Here is a 13,671-nt window from a genome sequence, read left to right as displayed (position 1 = left end):
AATCTTTAGATGAATCATAACCACAATGTACTTTTCCCAAATAAGGTAAATATTTACAACTTCCTGGGATTAGGACTTGATATCTTTGGAGCCATCATTTAATCCACTGAGTTTGCCTTTGAAAATTTATTTCACAAAGAAAATTCAGGCTCATTTTCCTATACTGAGGTCAGTTTTGAGAAATAAAAATAATTTGTTGAACTGCATTTCAACATCAGTAAATATTGAATGTAAAAACATTATACAGTGTAGACTTATGAAAATAAAAATTGATTCATTTTTTTCTCAGTCAACACTGATAATATGAGTAAAGAAATATACCTAAAAATTGCTGAAATGAAGGGCAAAATGGTACTCCAAATGTAAAACAGTTGAAATACTAGGTTTCCAAAATATCTTTAAGCAATTATCCTAAACATAAAAAGGAACACTCATGGATTATTTTCATGTTCAAAATATATTATCTTTGTGAACAGCTCTTTTACATTATGAAACAGAATAAAAAAATATTATTCCCAATAAATATTTTAAGGATGAATTGCTTACTACCTATTGCAACTTTAATATTAGATCTAAATGGATATCTTGATGCAGCAGAAAATGTCTGAGGTTTCTAGTTGAAAATTAATATAATGACAATGAAGAAAGAAAAATCCAATAGCCAACTGCAAAGAGGCTAGGAAATGGAGGCACACAAAATAGTTGATACCATTAATGTTTTTTTAAAAGTTGGTGAGCATAGAATTTATTTAAAAATACATCTAAGAATAGATAAATAGGTATGATAGAAAGAGAATAGAATATAAGTCTTATAAAAATAAACAGAAATTAAGCGATGGGGAAGAGAATTGGGAGAATGTGTGAGTATGCTATCTAGTAAGGATAAAACAATGTTTAAAGTCAGAGCATATAAAACTGTAAAAACCTCCAATTGTTTAATATTATCATAAGTATACATTTTAATTTTAGATATATTTCAAAAAACAATACCTATTACAGTGAAATAGCATTTTTCAGAAGTGTTGGTATTTTCTTCAGTGTCACATGCTTCTTTTTTGCTTTTAAATTCTAGAAATATTAAGGATAATAACATTTATTTTATTACTTATTTTGTAAAATGATTTTGGTTTATGTATTTATCCATCTTTCCATTTGAGTATATTTCTAAGGAAAATGTTTGGTCTGATTCATCAAAGTTAACTGGTTATTTTCAGATCATGGGGTTTAAGATTTTTTATTTTTAGTTCTTAGTTTTGCTTGCAGTAATTGTTTAAAATAAGAATGAATCATTTTTACTTCAAAATCAAGGTCACTATTTTTCAGAAATGGTGACTTCGAAATTTGAAAAGAGTGCACAAATATGTACAAATACATATTAAACAGACATACATATATGCATAGTAAATGTGTATGCTTTTTACTGATACAAAAGGATTTTTGGAGCATATATGCAAAGTGTAGAAGGGTAGCTACAAAATGATCTACTTGGGATTTTAATGCATATATATGAGTGTATTTTGTGATTGTGCATTTTATATGCCTTTATAAGTATTGCAGCTATTTGAAAGACTATCAAAATGTTGAGTGGTTTTCTCTAGATGTTAAATTTATAGGCAAGCAGTATTTTTTTCCTCATGATTTTTCCAATTTTTAAAATTAACATGAATTTATTGTGCAATTAAAATATTTTTTTTGCGAAAGCATCAACTTGTATTCCTTGGAGACATTCAGGAAAATATCTAATGTTTTTGAGAAGTAATCAGTTTCCTGCCTACTTTGTACAGAAAAACTTACAGATAAATTAGGTACATTTACCTGGTTTCCTGGTGTCCTAAAATAATGCTTTTCACAAAAGCAAGCTGAAACAAAAATTGCAAATCAAATAAACCTATTAGAGCTCTACAGAAAATTTCTACTTTCTTTATGCTTTTCTTATTAGGAAGTGTTTTAGCTAATATGAGTAGACAAGGTAATTTTCCTAGCTGTTCAGTGCCAAAAATTTTATGAAATCTCATCAGGCAAACATATTTGTTCTGCTTTCATTTCTATTGCACTGTGGTTTGCATTATTATTTACTAACTAGATTACACTCTACTGGTCTCTTCAACTACCTCCCAGCTTTTTTCATGTGAAGATTTATTTTTTTGTCATATGCTAGCAATTCATTCATTTGATTTCTGTGTAGAGGATGAATAGCTACATAGCAATCTGGAAGCCACAGGAGAATGTCAAAGATTTTTCTTAATCTGTTTTTACAAATGATTATAATAGCTGAGAAATAGTCAAGGATAGGAAATCACCTTCTCCAACTAGGAATTTATTGTCCATTTAGGTCTATGAAACACTTAAACCCAGTGGGGATGATTATATTTTTTGTTTATTTTAAATTTAGAAGACTTAGAAGAGACACAATACACAATAGAGAAGCATTTAGAGTATTGTATAAACATTTATAGTTCAGACAACTGGAGTTTTTAATGGAATTTTGCTGTAAAGAAATCTATAAAAATATAGACATAAAAATAATTAAATAAATTTTATTTCAAACTTGTTTTTTCCCTTTTAAAAGTTTTATTTGTGTATTTGTTAAACAATGATTTATTTAAGATGATATTATATGAAGTCAGATATGATCTTACTTTCCTCACATATGCCAAAAAGCAGTAATACAGAAATGCACCAAAGAGGTATGAGGAAGAGCATTTAATTTCTGTAAGATTGCTTTTTATGGGTGAGAAGTATTCTTGGAATCTAACAATTTTGTTGTTGTTAATTCTCACCCAAGGATGCTTTTTGCATTGATTTTTTTTAGAGAGAGTGGAAGGGAAAGGGAAGAGAGAGAGAGAGAGAGAGAGAGAGAGAGAGAGATCAATGTGAGAGAGACACATTGATTGGTTGCCTCCCACAGCTGCCCCAACTGGGGCCAGGATTGAACTTTCAACCAAGGTACATGCCTTTGACTGGGAATGTAACCTGTGACCCTTTGATGCACATGCACAGGCCAACACTCTAATCACTTAGCAACACAGGGAGGAATTTAACATATATTTAAGTATAAACATATATGTACATTGTCTGCCTTTTAATATTCTAAAAATTGGTAATTCTATGAACTCTTAAGCTACATATTTTTTTTTGCCCAAAAGAATTTCTTCAAATCTTCTTAACACTGCTTTGTTGTTTATTGCCCAAACTAGTTCTAAACCTGCTTTAACCAGCTTTGCATAGGCATAACCTAAAAACAAACAAACATGTCTTGGACCCACACAATGTACCTATATATCACTTTCTGCCTCAGGGCTTGTCCAAAGATACTTATGGAAATTCACCTGGCACTCAATCATGTGCAGTGGGGCGGGGTTAGTGCCAAAAGGTCACTCTTGACCAGTTAAGGTGGAATGCAAAGGAATCCAAAATGTAAATGTGCTTCCCTTTCTTCACTCAAAGAACAGCTTAGAGACTCATAGAATAATGCTCCCCAGAAGGTCTGATTGGCACCTTGCAATGCTGTCCAATGCAATTGGACTACTGTTCAGTCCTAGCTAATCCCCATTTCTCTTACTATTGGCCTCTGAAATCACTTGCTAATTAAAGAACCTGCATATAAGACTTTGGCTCAGGCATTGTATTCAGAAAAATCCAGGTTAAAGCAGGTACCAAAACACCCCAGAAAGCTATTAGAATGGGATTCAGAACTGACAATAAGGACCAGTTGCTGGTTGCAAGTGAGTTTCTCATATATTTGACAAAAAAAGCAAACATTTCTATTTAATTATATACCAGATACATTTATAATCTATCAATAATAAAAGTATACTGGCAATGCTAGAGAAAACAGTGAGTTGCCTTTCTATTTCCTCTGTGCAAAATATTACAGAAATGTTATATAAAGAAGCAGCCTAAGTATGCAGTCATAAAAAGTAAGATTAATATTATGTTGGAGATATGGTTGAACATAGATATTATGTTTTTTCAAATTTTTTGTTACATGGTGATTCTATCTCAGGTAAGTAACCTGAGATGGTCTAATTTGAATCTCAGATTTAATTATGATCAGGTCGTTTTTGCTGAATTAAAACCAGCAAGGATATTGCCCCAGGGTGGTAAGTTAACTGTCTTGCAACTATGTGGGGTTGTTAGATAATGAAGCCAATACCAAGCAGGAAATGCCTAAAAAATGTGTGTGTGTGTGTGTGTGTGTGTGTGTGTGTGTGTGTGTGTGTGTAAAGAGAGAGAGAGAAAGAGACTTGAACCCTAGTATAAGCCATATCTGAAACCATTGTTCCATTATATGAGGCAATAGTTTCTTTTTTAAGTAAGTTTGAGCTGGGCTTTTCATCACTCAAAATAGAAAGTAAAGATAGAAAGGCATCACTGTCCTCTTGAACACAGTGTAGACAGAGCTTTTGAGTTTCTGATAAAAAACAAAACAAAAACAACAACAAAAAACGCACACACACAGAAACCTTATGTAATTATTCCCAGTGCTGTTTTAAACATGGCCCATGAAATCCCAAGTAAATCTTACTTATTAGTCTCCATCTCTTAGCTTCCTTGTCATTGCCTCAGGGAAAACTTTTCTGATTTTGAGTAGGTTATTTCCCCTGATTTGCATTCTCATAGCACCCTATATTTATGATTGAATTAATATAAACAAAAAAAGCCAAAAAATCTTAGAATTCCTCTCTAAATTAAGTACATGACTATGCACATACACATATACATTTATATAAATATATGTGTGTTTACATAAGACTAGAAGCCTAGTGCATGAATTCGTGCATGGGTGGAGTCCACCCAACCCCAGTGGGGGTGGGACTGGCCGGGGAGAGGGGCAGCAGATGGTTGACGGGCCTTGCCCTCAATAGGGGTGATGAACTCCTTTAGCTTTTTCTTGTCAGTGAAGCTCTTGATCTGGCCTTCAATTCTAAATGGGCTTTTGTGGGTAGAGAAGGGCAAGGTAAGAAATATGCAAAGTGACAAAAGAGCAAGGACCTGCAGCAAGGGTGACCTTCCTTTTGGAAGGACACAGCTGCTCTGGGGGTGAGGGTTCTGTCTCCATGAAACCCGGGTCTGTCTTTGCATCCAGCGTGTGGAATCACTGAGGCCTATTTGAGAGTCACCAAGGCTGGGAGCATGATCACAGAACAGTTAAAAACTCACTCGTGAAGGGATATTATGGGTTCTCTCTCATCACAAACCCCACGTGTGTCTGTGCTATACCAACAGGACTGCTTTAACACTGTAGCCTCCATCTGCAAGCCCACCTGCCTGCAGGAGCTGGCGGGAGGTTGAGAGTGGTGACGTAGATAAGGCCTGTGCCAGGCAACCTGGCAGATGTCAGCAGCTCGATGGTCTGAACCCCAACGTGGGGGGTGGGGAGATGACAGCATCAGCAGTGGCTTCAAATCTTGTTGCTATTTTATTTTATTTTTATCTTCTTTCCCTTTAAACCTCTCCAGGTTGTGTGCATTCCAGAGAGGAGCTACCTTTGCAGCCTCTTGGCTGGAGAGCAGCCTTTGATCTGGGTTCACATACAGCTGATAGAGTCCTATTTAGAAACACATGTAGGTCTTGCATTATTTCGCTATTGGCGATAAAGAGGGTTTTAGATTCTGCCATGTGAATATGCTTCCTGCTTATCCATGAGGGCAGGAGGCCGAGCGCAGCCACAGGCACAGCCACAGTTCTTCCCTCGCTCACAGGCCTCCGTCCAAGGGCGGCGATGCAGGTGCTTGGCACACAGAAGGGCCCGGGAGCAGGGTCGGGCAACAGACGCAGAACACAGCCATCTGCGGCCCTGCTTTTCCCAGACCTTCTGTCTCATCCAAATCTTCCCGCTCTGGGTCTGCAGCATCTTCCTCTTGAGACAATTCAGGCATCTGTGGGACAGGATGTTTATCACATGCTGTTCTCAGTGTGGGTGGTCAGCAGGAGCGAGGGGCAGAGTTCCTGAATCAGGCTGTCTTCAGCATTGTGGTGGTGGGGGGACAGCCTGAAGGTGCGAACACAACCCGAGCGGACTCCTTGCTGAGCGCCTTCTGTATTCGTGGTGGGCTTCTTCCCTCAGAAGGGGTGCCGACAGCTCAGTCACATGCTCCCTGTGTCCATAACCAGCAGGTGTGTGTGGGTGGGTGCTGATCTGCCGGATCAGGCTGGTTGACTGCCACAGTGCACATCATAGCCACCAGTTGTTCCCATATTGCTGGTTGTTCTGCCATTATGGTCATTGGCCTTTTATATATATAGACTAGAGGTCCAGTGCATGAATTTGTGCATGGGTGGGGTCCCTTGGGCTGGTCCGAAATTGGGGCTGGCTGGCCAGGAGAAGGACCCACAGGAGGTTTGCGGGCCAAGGCCAGGTGGCTGTGGAAGCACACTGACCACCACGGGGCAGCTCCTCCATTGAGTATCTGCCCCCTGATGGTCAGTGCATTCTCATAGCGACTGGTCCACCGCTAATGTAGTCAACAGGGCACAACTGTTGCCTAAGCTTTTATATATGTAGATTTGTATATGTGTGTGTATATGTGTACATACACACACAGAAAGACAGATATACACACACTCATTTGAGAATGTAGAAGGTAGATTTATAATAGGCCTGAATCCTATGTATTATCCACAGGGCTAATATCCCTTCCAAAACCATTTGATCTTAGAGTAGAACAATTAGACAAATGGATGACAGAAAAACAGGAATGTATGCTATGAATGCAATCAGCAAGTATTTCTATTATTTATGTTGAAGTATTTTGTTTCTATGTAAATTATAGAAAAATGCTTAAACTATCTTGGCTTAATATGTGTTGATGAGGATAGCTCAACATTGGAGATAAGAATAAGTCAAAAAAGATCCTAGGGTAAAAGGATTCAGAATGAAGCACAAGTGACCCCCTCAGTGATTGTGGATATCAGGGGATAGAGTAGCTTAGCAAAGGAGATTAACTGCCTATAAATACAAATTGACTATAATCCAGGAAAGTGGAAATCTGCCCCATTTTGTAGCTAAATAAAATTTCTATGACGTTTCTCTGGCATACCTATACTTAAGAAATATTCTAAATTTGAAAATAAGATAAAAGAGAGTAAAATATATTTTTCCAATGACATACTTGAAACAGACATTTTCTTAACAAGTCCATCCTTGGATTATTTGATTCTCTTAGAGAATATAGTGCTGAAGCTACATGTTACTTGGAGATCTTTTTCCCATAGAAAAGGTCACCCCAAAGTTTAGTCTTATTGTCCCTATTGAAACTGATTAAGCTTTGTAACTTACCTAGACAACTAATGTTTATGTTTTAAAATGTCTCTATAATTAGTTCCTCAAATGATTTTTGAACCAGTTTTAGTATCCTACTGGTCACATGTCTTAGCTACATGTCTTTTGTGTAAAACACATCTTTCTTTTTTCTAAAAAAAAAAGTAATCCTTTGACAGAATCCATGCTCATTTATGCTTAATTAACACGTTTTAAGCTATTAATAAATACATTTGACATTTTATTTTATTTTATTGACTATATTAAAAAAGCTTGTTTTTATTGCTTTCCTTTAAAAGACTGGAGCTACTTTATTTTACTTTTTTCAGATGAGTGGACTTTATAAACTGGCTCTGCCATGTAGCAGAGCTGTCTGTTCTCTTCTCGTTGAGAGTGGTTAAGTTTAGTAATAGAGTTTGACACGTCATTTGATCCTAATGGTCCTCAGGTACAACCTGTAGATATTGGCAACTTCAGGTGTTAGTATACCCTCAGCTTCTCCTCCCCACCCCTCCACTTTGGCAGTCGTTTTCAGCTTTTTAAACCAGTAGGTAGCTCAAGGAAGTGAATTAGTAAGTATTTAAACCACTTCTCTCTAGAAATTACGAAAGCAGTGTGAGATATGACAGGGTACCAACTTGGGTGAGTTGTTACTGAGGCGGAAGGCCCAAGGGGGTGGTAATAACAATGTCTTCTAAAACCATCTCTTTGGCACCTCCGTCCCTGTGAAGCCAGTATACCATCTGGCGGGTAGGCACAGTGCCATTTCAGCAGATGGGACGAGTAGAGGAGACTCTGAGATCATGTATTACTATCAACCACGGTGTTGGGTTTTCAGTAGAAATATTCAACCCACTCTTTTTCACCTCATCTTTCAGTTCCTCGGTAGAAGGAGATATTTCTTTCCTTAAGTGGGGAAAAGACAAGAAATGGGTTCTCTTGGGAATCTGGCGTTATCAGAGTATGAGCCGGTTTCAAATCTTACACATGCTATATTATTCACACAGCTTAGCGAACTGGCTATTTTTTTTTTTTTTTATATTTTCCTTTCAAATCAGTTTATAACTGCCTAGTTTGAGCTTCATAATTTGGTACATATATGGAACCTTGGGATGTGATTTAGAAATAAAACAGATTGAATCATATTTTTTCCCTTTTGATGTCCTAGAAAGCACTTGAATTGAAAAGGAGAAAGCTATCAGTCATTGTCCGTTTGGAAGATTTTCAGTGGGAGCTTAATTTAGGCATAATGCTATGTTGTGATTTAAAGAAGTAAATTACACAGTTCTTGCCATCAAGAAATGCGTCAGTTTGTTGTGGAGATAAAAAACATACTTAAGATGACATTTCTTTTTGCATTATAAAAGTAATTAATAACTAGAACAGAGCATTTGAAAAATACAGACATGTGGAAGAAAATTAAAATCATCCGTAGCTTCATCATATAAACTTGGAAAATACTAACACTAAACAAATGGTAAAATATAACTTAAAAATAGAGAATTATTAACTCAAAGTCAAGATTTTTGTTAGGGGAAAGTAAGGGAAAGTGATATGAGACTATTATACAGAGGGTTTTGAAAGGATATGTAATCTTATTTTTCTAAAGTTCTGTTATGTGTTCACTTTACTATTTATTATACACAGTTTTACAGAATTTCTGTATGTATAATACTTCCATGATTGGAAAATATAGTTCTTGATTAAAGTAAACTACAACTAATGGTTTTATATAATGTTATTTAAAATAATAAATAATATAAAGGTATATGAATCATGAGAATGTCTCAAAGACTCTAAACTTAGATGCACAGACTAGGTTGCCACTGCTACCACTGACTATACAAGTCTTGGACAAATCATTTAAACTCCCTAATATCAACAGTCTTATTTTTAACCTAAAAATAACTCACAACTATTACTTTACCATAGAATTGTTGTCATGTCCAAATTAGCTACTGAATGTAATGGGGCCATATATAGTTCAAATGTAGAGTTTTGAAAAATTTAAATACATACATTTTAAATTTTAGAATATGTATTATGCAGTTAAATTCTATAATATTAGAAACAAATGTTTGCAAACTTTGGGGTAAAGCTTCAAATATTAGTCAGAATATGTCATAAATTTTCAGTGGTTGCACTTTTCTCTATAATTGTCAAAGACAAGTTGTTTAATAAGAAATAGCTTTTGACCATGAGACTTCCTCAATATCATCAGATTGATGCAACCACTGCAAAAAACAGGATGAAGGTTCCCCATAAAATTAAAAATGGAACTGCCTTATGACCCAGTAATTCTCTGGGTATATCTGATAAAACCCAAAACACTAATTTTGAAAGAATATATGATCCCCTGTGTTTATTGCAATGTTATTTACAATAGCCAAACTATGGAAGCAACTTAAGTGCCCATCAATAGGTGATTGTATAAAAAAGGAATGGTACATATATACAATGAAATACTGCACAGTCATTAAAAAAGAACAGAATATTACCATTTGAAATAGCATGGATAGATCTAGAGGGTATTATGCTAAGTGAAATAAGTCAGTCATAGAAAAATAAGTACTATATGATTTCATTTTATGTGGAATCTAAAGAACAATGTAAATGAACAAACAAACATTTTTTTTAATAAATGACCCAGAGTTATAGCCGATCAATATACCTAACGGCTATTTTGCTAAAAATCAGTTTCTTGTGAACTATTTCACTAATGGATCAATTTTCAGACTCATAGATATAGAGAACAGACTGATTGTTTCCAGAGGGGAGAAGGATGGAGGGATTGGGTGAAAAAGGTTAAGGTATAGGGAAGTATAGATTGTTAATTACAAAATATTCATTGGAGTGTAAAGTATAGCAAAGGAAATATAGTCAATCTATTATAATAGCTGGTGCCAGTTGGGTACTAGAAATATGAAAGGGAACATTTTGTATAGTACATGATTGCCTAACCAGTATTCTGTACACTTGAAACTATTACAAAATAATATTAAATGTAAGCTACAATTTTAAAAAAATTAAATTGAATTAAAAATAAAATAAAATCAGCCAAGAAAAAAGAAAAGACTCTCTCAATAACTCCAGGGCAAAGTAAATGTCCCAGAATTATAGTCAATCAATATACCTAATGGCTATTTTGCTAGAAATCAATTTCTTGTGAACCATTTTACTAATGGATCAATTTTCAAAGTAAAAATTCACTGAATTGCCCAAATATTCCAATTTGCTAGTGAATTGTTTTGAAAATATTAATATTTTCCTCATATGATTATATACACAAATATAGCATTAGTTTAATGAATGTTTAATTCATTGAAAATCAACTAAAATTAAGTGCTTTAATTCTCTTGAATTCTGGCATAGTCTTTTCCATAGCAAATATAATTAAATTATATGGAATATTCTTGAATATTCAAGAGTTGAAAATAATATTCTATACAGTCAATAAGTAATATTTTCAAATGTTTCTTTAAATAAGGTGAATTTGGTCAATTAGTGAATTTTGGCAAATGGGTCAGTTACTAAATTGGTACTTTGGAGACTCATTTTTTGATGAGTTAGCTTGCTTCTTTATGGTAGGACTGGAGTGAACACACTGTGTTTTACAGCAGGATAGAAAGACCTGAAAAGGAAATCAGTATATGGGAGAGGGGAGTTAGAGACAAAGGACATTTGAAAGGTTTAGTAGGAAGGATATTGAGCTAAACCATTGGATTAGATTGTCAGTTAGATTCACACAAATTAGAGATTTTAACCAGTAGCAAGTTTTACTAATAATTTCAAGGATATAGGTAACATACAAGATCTAGATGAAGTAGAGAAAAGAAACATTCTATATGGCTCTTTGTGTCCTTCCTTTGGACATTGGGCATACACATCTGGCCCAGAATAATAAATGAATCTCTCAGTGATGTTTGTAAGCACATTTCACAGTAGAGAATGTTTATAAGTTGTGGAACATCTCCATTCAATACCTTCAGAGATTTCATTTAAGTGGCATACTCCAGGCATCATGATCCAAAACCTGTAGGTCCTGGGTTTAATATTTACTGCAGGAAATCCTTTGCCTAGGGATATCTTGCAAAGGGCATTTTACAGATTAGGTATTATCCTCCTGACAAATCTCATTAATGCCTGTTTAGAGCTATGCTCTGCTTAATGAGCAGGATAGTTCTGAGAAATGCAGCCTTTTTTATTTTAATATTTTTATTTCCCCATCACTGTTTATCTCCTCTATATCCTCTTCCACCTCCATCAAACCCCTCTCCCCTTTATCACCACACTATTGTCCATGTCCATGAGTTCTCTCTCTTTTTTGGTCAATCTCCATCCCCAGCATCCTTAGGCAATTTTGTCATTGTGCGAACATCATAGAGTATAATTACACAAACCAAGATGGTATAACATACTATACACATAGGCTACATGATATAGTTTATTGCTTCTAGGCTACAGCGTATTACTACCCAAACAACATGAGATTAAATCAGAACAAGAGAAAATGATACAATCAAGAGATGCAGTAAACATGATGTATAAGAGGCTTCTGCCAGCATAACAAGGCAGACTGTTTTACAGCAAACTGTTTTGTGTGTTTTTTTAATAAATAGAAAGAGTACACTTTCAAATAGCAATAAAAAGTATAGTATAGTAAATGCATAAACCAGTAACAGTTGTTTATTATCATTAGCAAGTATTATGTATCTACATAATGAAGCGTGTTATTCTTTTATCTGCTTGGTAACACAGTATCATCACAAACATGTGAGTAATGCATTGCACCGTGTAAGGCATTTCAATGGCTTCAGTATTACTAGGTGATAGGAATTTTCTGCTTTATTATAATCTTATGGGGCCACCGTCCTATATGGGATCTGTCATTGACCAAAACATTATTATGCGAGGCATGGCTGTGCGTACAGGTCCAGTTGATAGGCCTTAGGCCAAACCATTGGCTTTCTGTCCTTCCTTCTGACATTGGACATGCACATCTGGCCCACATTCACTTGGGGTAGCCCATTGAAAAGAGAGGAAATGATTATAAGCTATTTAAATCCTTCCATTCAGAAATTGGGGTGAATTTAAAGGTACAATATTGTAAATTATGCAAAATAAAAAGCAAACACACAAAAAAGAAAAATGGGAAATCAAGAAAATTAGAAGCTCAAAAATGTAACAAAATCATAGTGATTATCAGCTCTTCAGAGAACAATATTTATGTAGCCATAAAAATTTAAACATATAGCTTATAGAAAAGAATGTAAACGTGTAAAAACACAATATAATTTTGGAATTAAATAGTAGATGAGTTGAAAGAGTCTGAATGATAAAATGTTTATCTTATACAATAAAGTCAATTACTATTCTTCATAGGGGGAAAACAAAGAATAAAGAAACTGTTGTATTATTTTAAGTTATAGGGTGAACACATTTTGACCTAAAATTAGCAATAAAACTCAGTTGAGAGGACTGATTGGATGGCTGAGAGAAGGGATATAAATTCATGTATGTTTTAATTTTAGAACAGTTTTAGATTTACAGAAGAATTGTGAAGATAATGCAGAGTTCCTATACACCCCACACCCAGTTTTCTCCATTGTTAACAACTGTGTTAGTATGGTATGTTGGTTACAATTTATGAACTAATGTTAGTCCATACTTTATTAAGATTTCCTTAGTTTTTCCCTAGTGTCTTTTTAAAAAATATTTATTTATTTCTTTGTTTGTTTACTTATTTATTATTTATTTAGTTAGTTAATCCTCATCTGAGGATATTTTTGCATTGGTTTTTAGAGAGAGTGGAAGGGAAGGGGAGAGACACACAGAGAGAAATATTGATGTGAGAAACAATGATTGGTTACCTGCCAGGGATTGAGCCTGCAACTGAAGTACATGCCCTTGACAGGAATCAAACCCAAGACCTTTGGTACAAGGACCAATACTTTAGCCACTGAGAAAAACTGAGTAGGGCTCTTAGTGTCCATTTTATGCTATAGAATGGCATCCAGGATATTACATCATATTTAGTCATCACATCTCCTTAGGCTGCTCTTGAATCTATCAGTTTCTCAGATTTTGTTTTTGATGTCTTTAAGAGTTTTGAAGAGTATGAGTTAGGTATTTTGTAGAATGTCCCCGTAAGTGGAATTTGTTTGATGTTTCTCTCATGATCAGACTGGCCATAGGAGGAGGATTACAGAGGTAATATGCCATTTTCAACACATCATACATATCAAGGTATTTACTAGGAACATGGGTTGTCACCATTTAAGTTGGCCTGTCATGTTACTCCTCTGTAAAGCCACTGTCTTTCTCCTCCTGTCCTTACTGTCTTCTTCATAAATAAGTGACCATGTGCAGCTCATGCTTAAGAAGTTGGGAGCTATGTTCCCTCTCCT

Source organism: Pipistrellus kuhlii, unplaced genomic scaffold (genome assembly GCF_014108245.1).
Source record: "Pipistrellus kuhlii isolate mPipKuh1 unplaced genomic scaffold, mPipKuh1.p scaffold_m20_p_7, whole genome shotgun sequence".
Lineage (NCBI taxonomy): Eukaryota > Metazoa > Chordata > Mammalia > Chiroptera > Vespertilionidae > Pipistrellus > Pipistrellus kuhlii.
The sequence above is the reverse complement of the archived record's forward strand: the minus strand, read 5'-3'. Positions refer to the sequence as shown.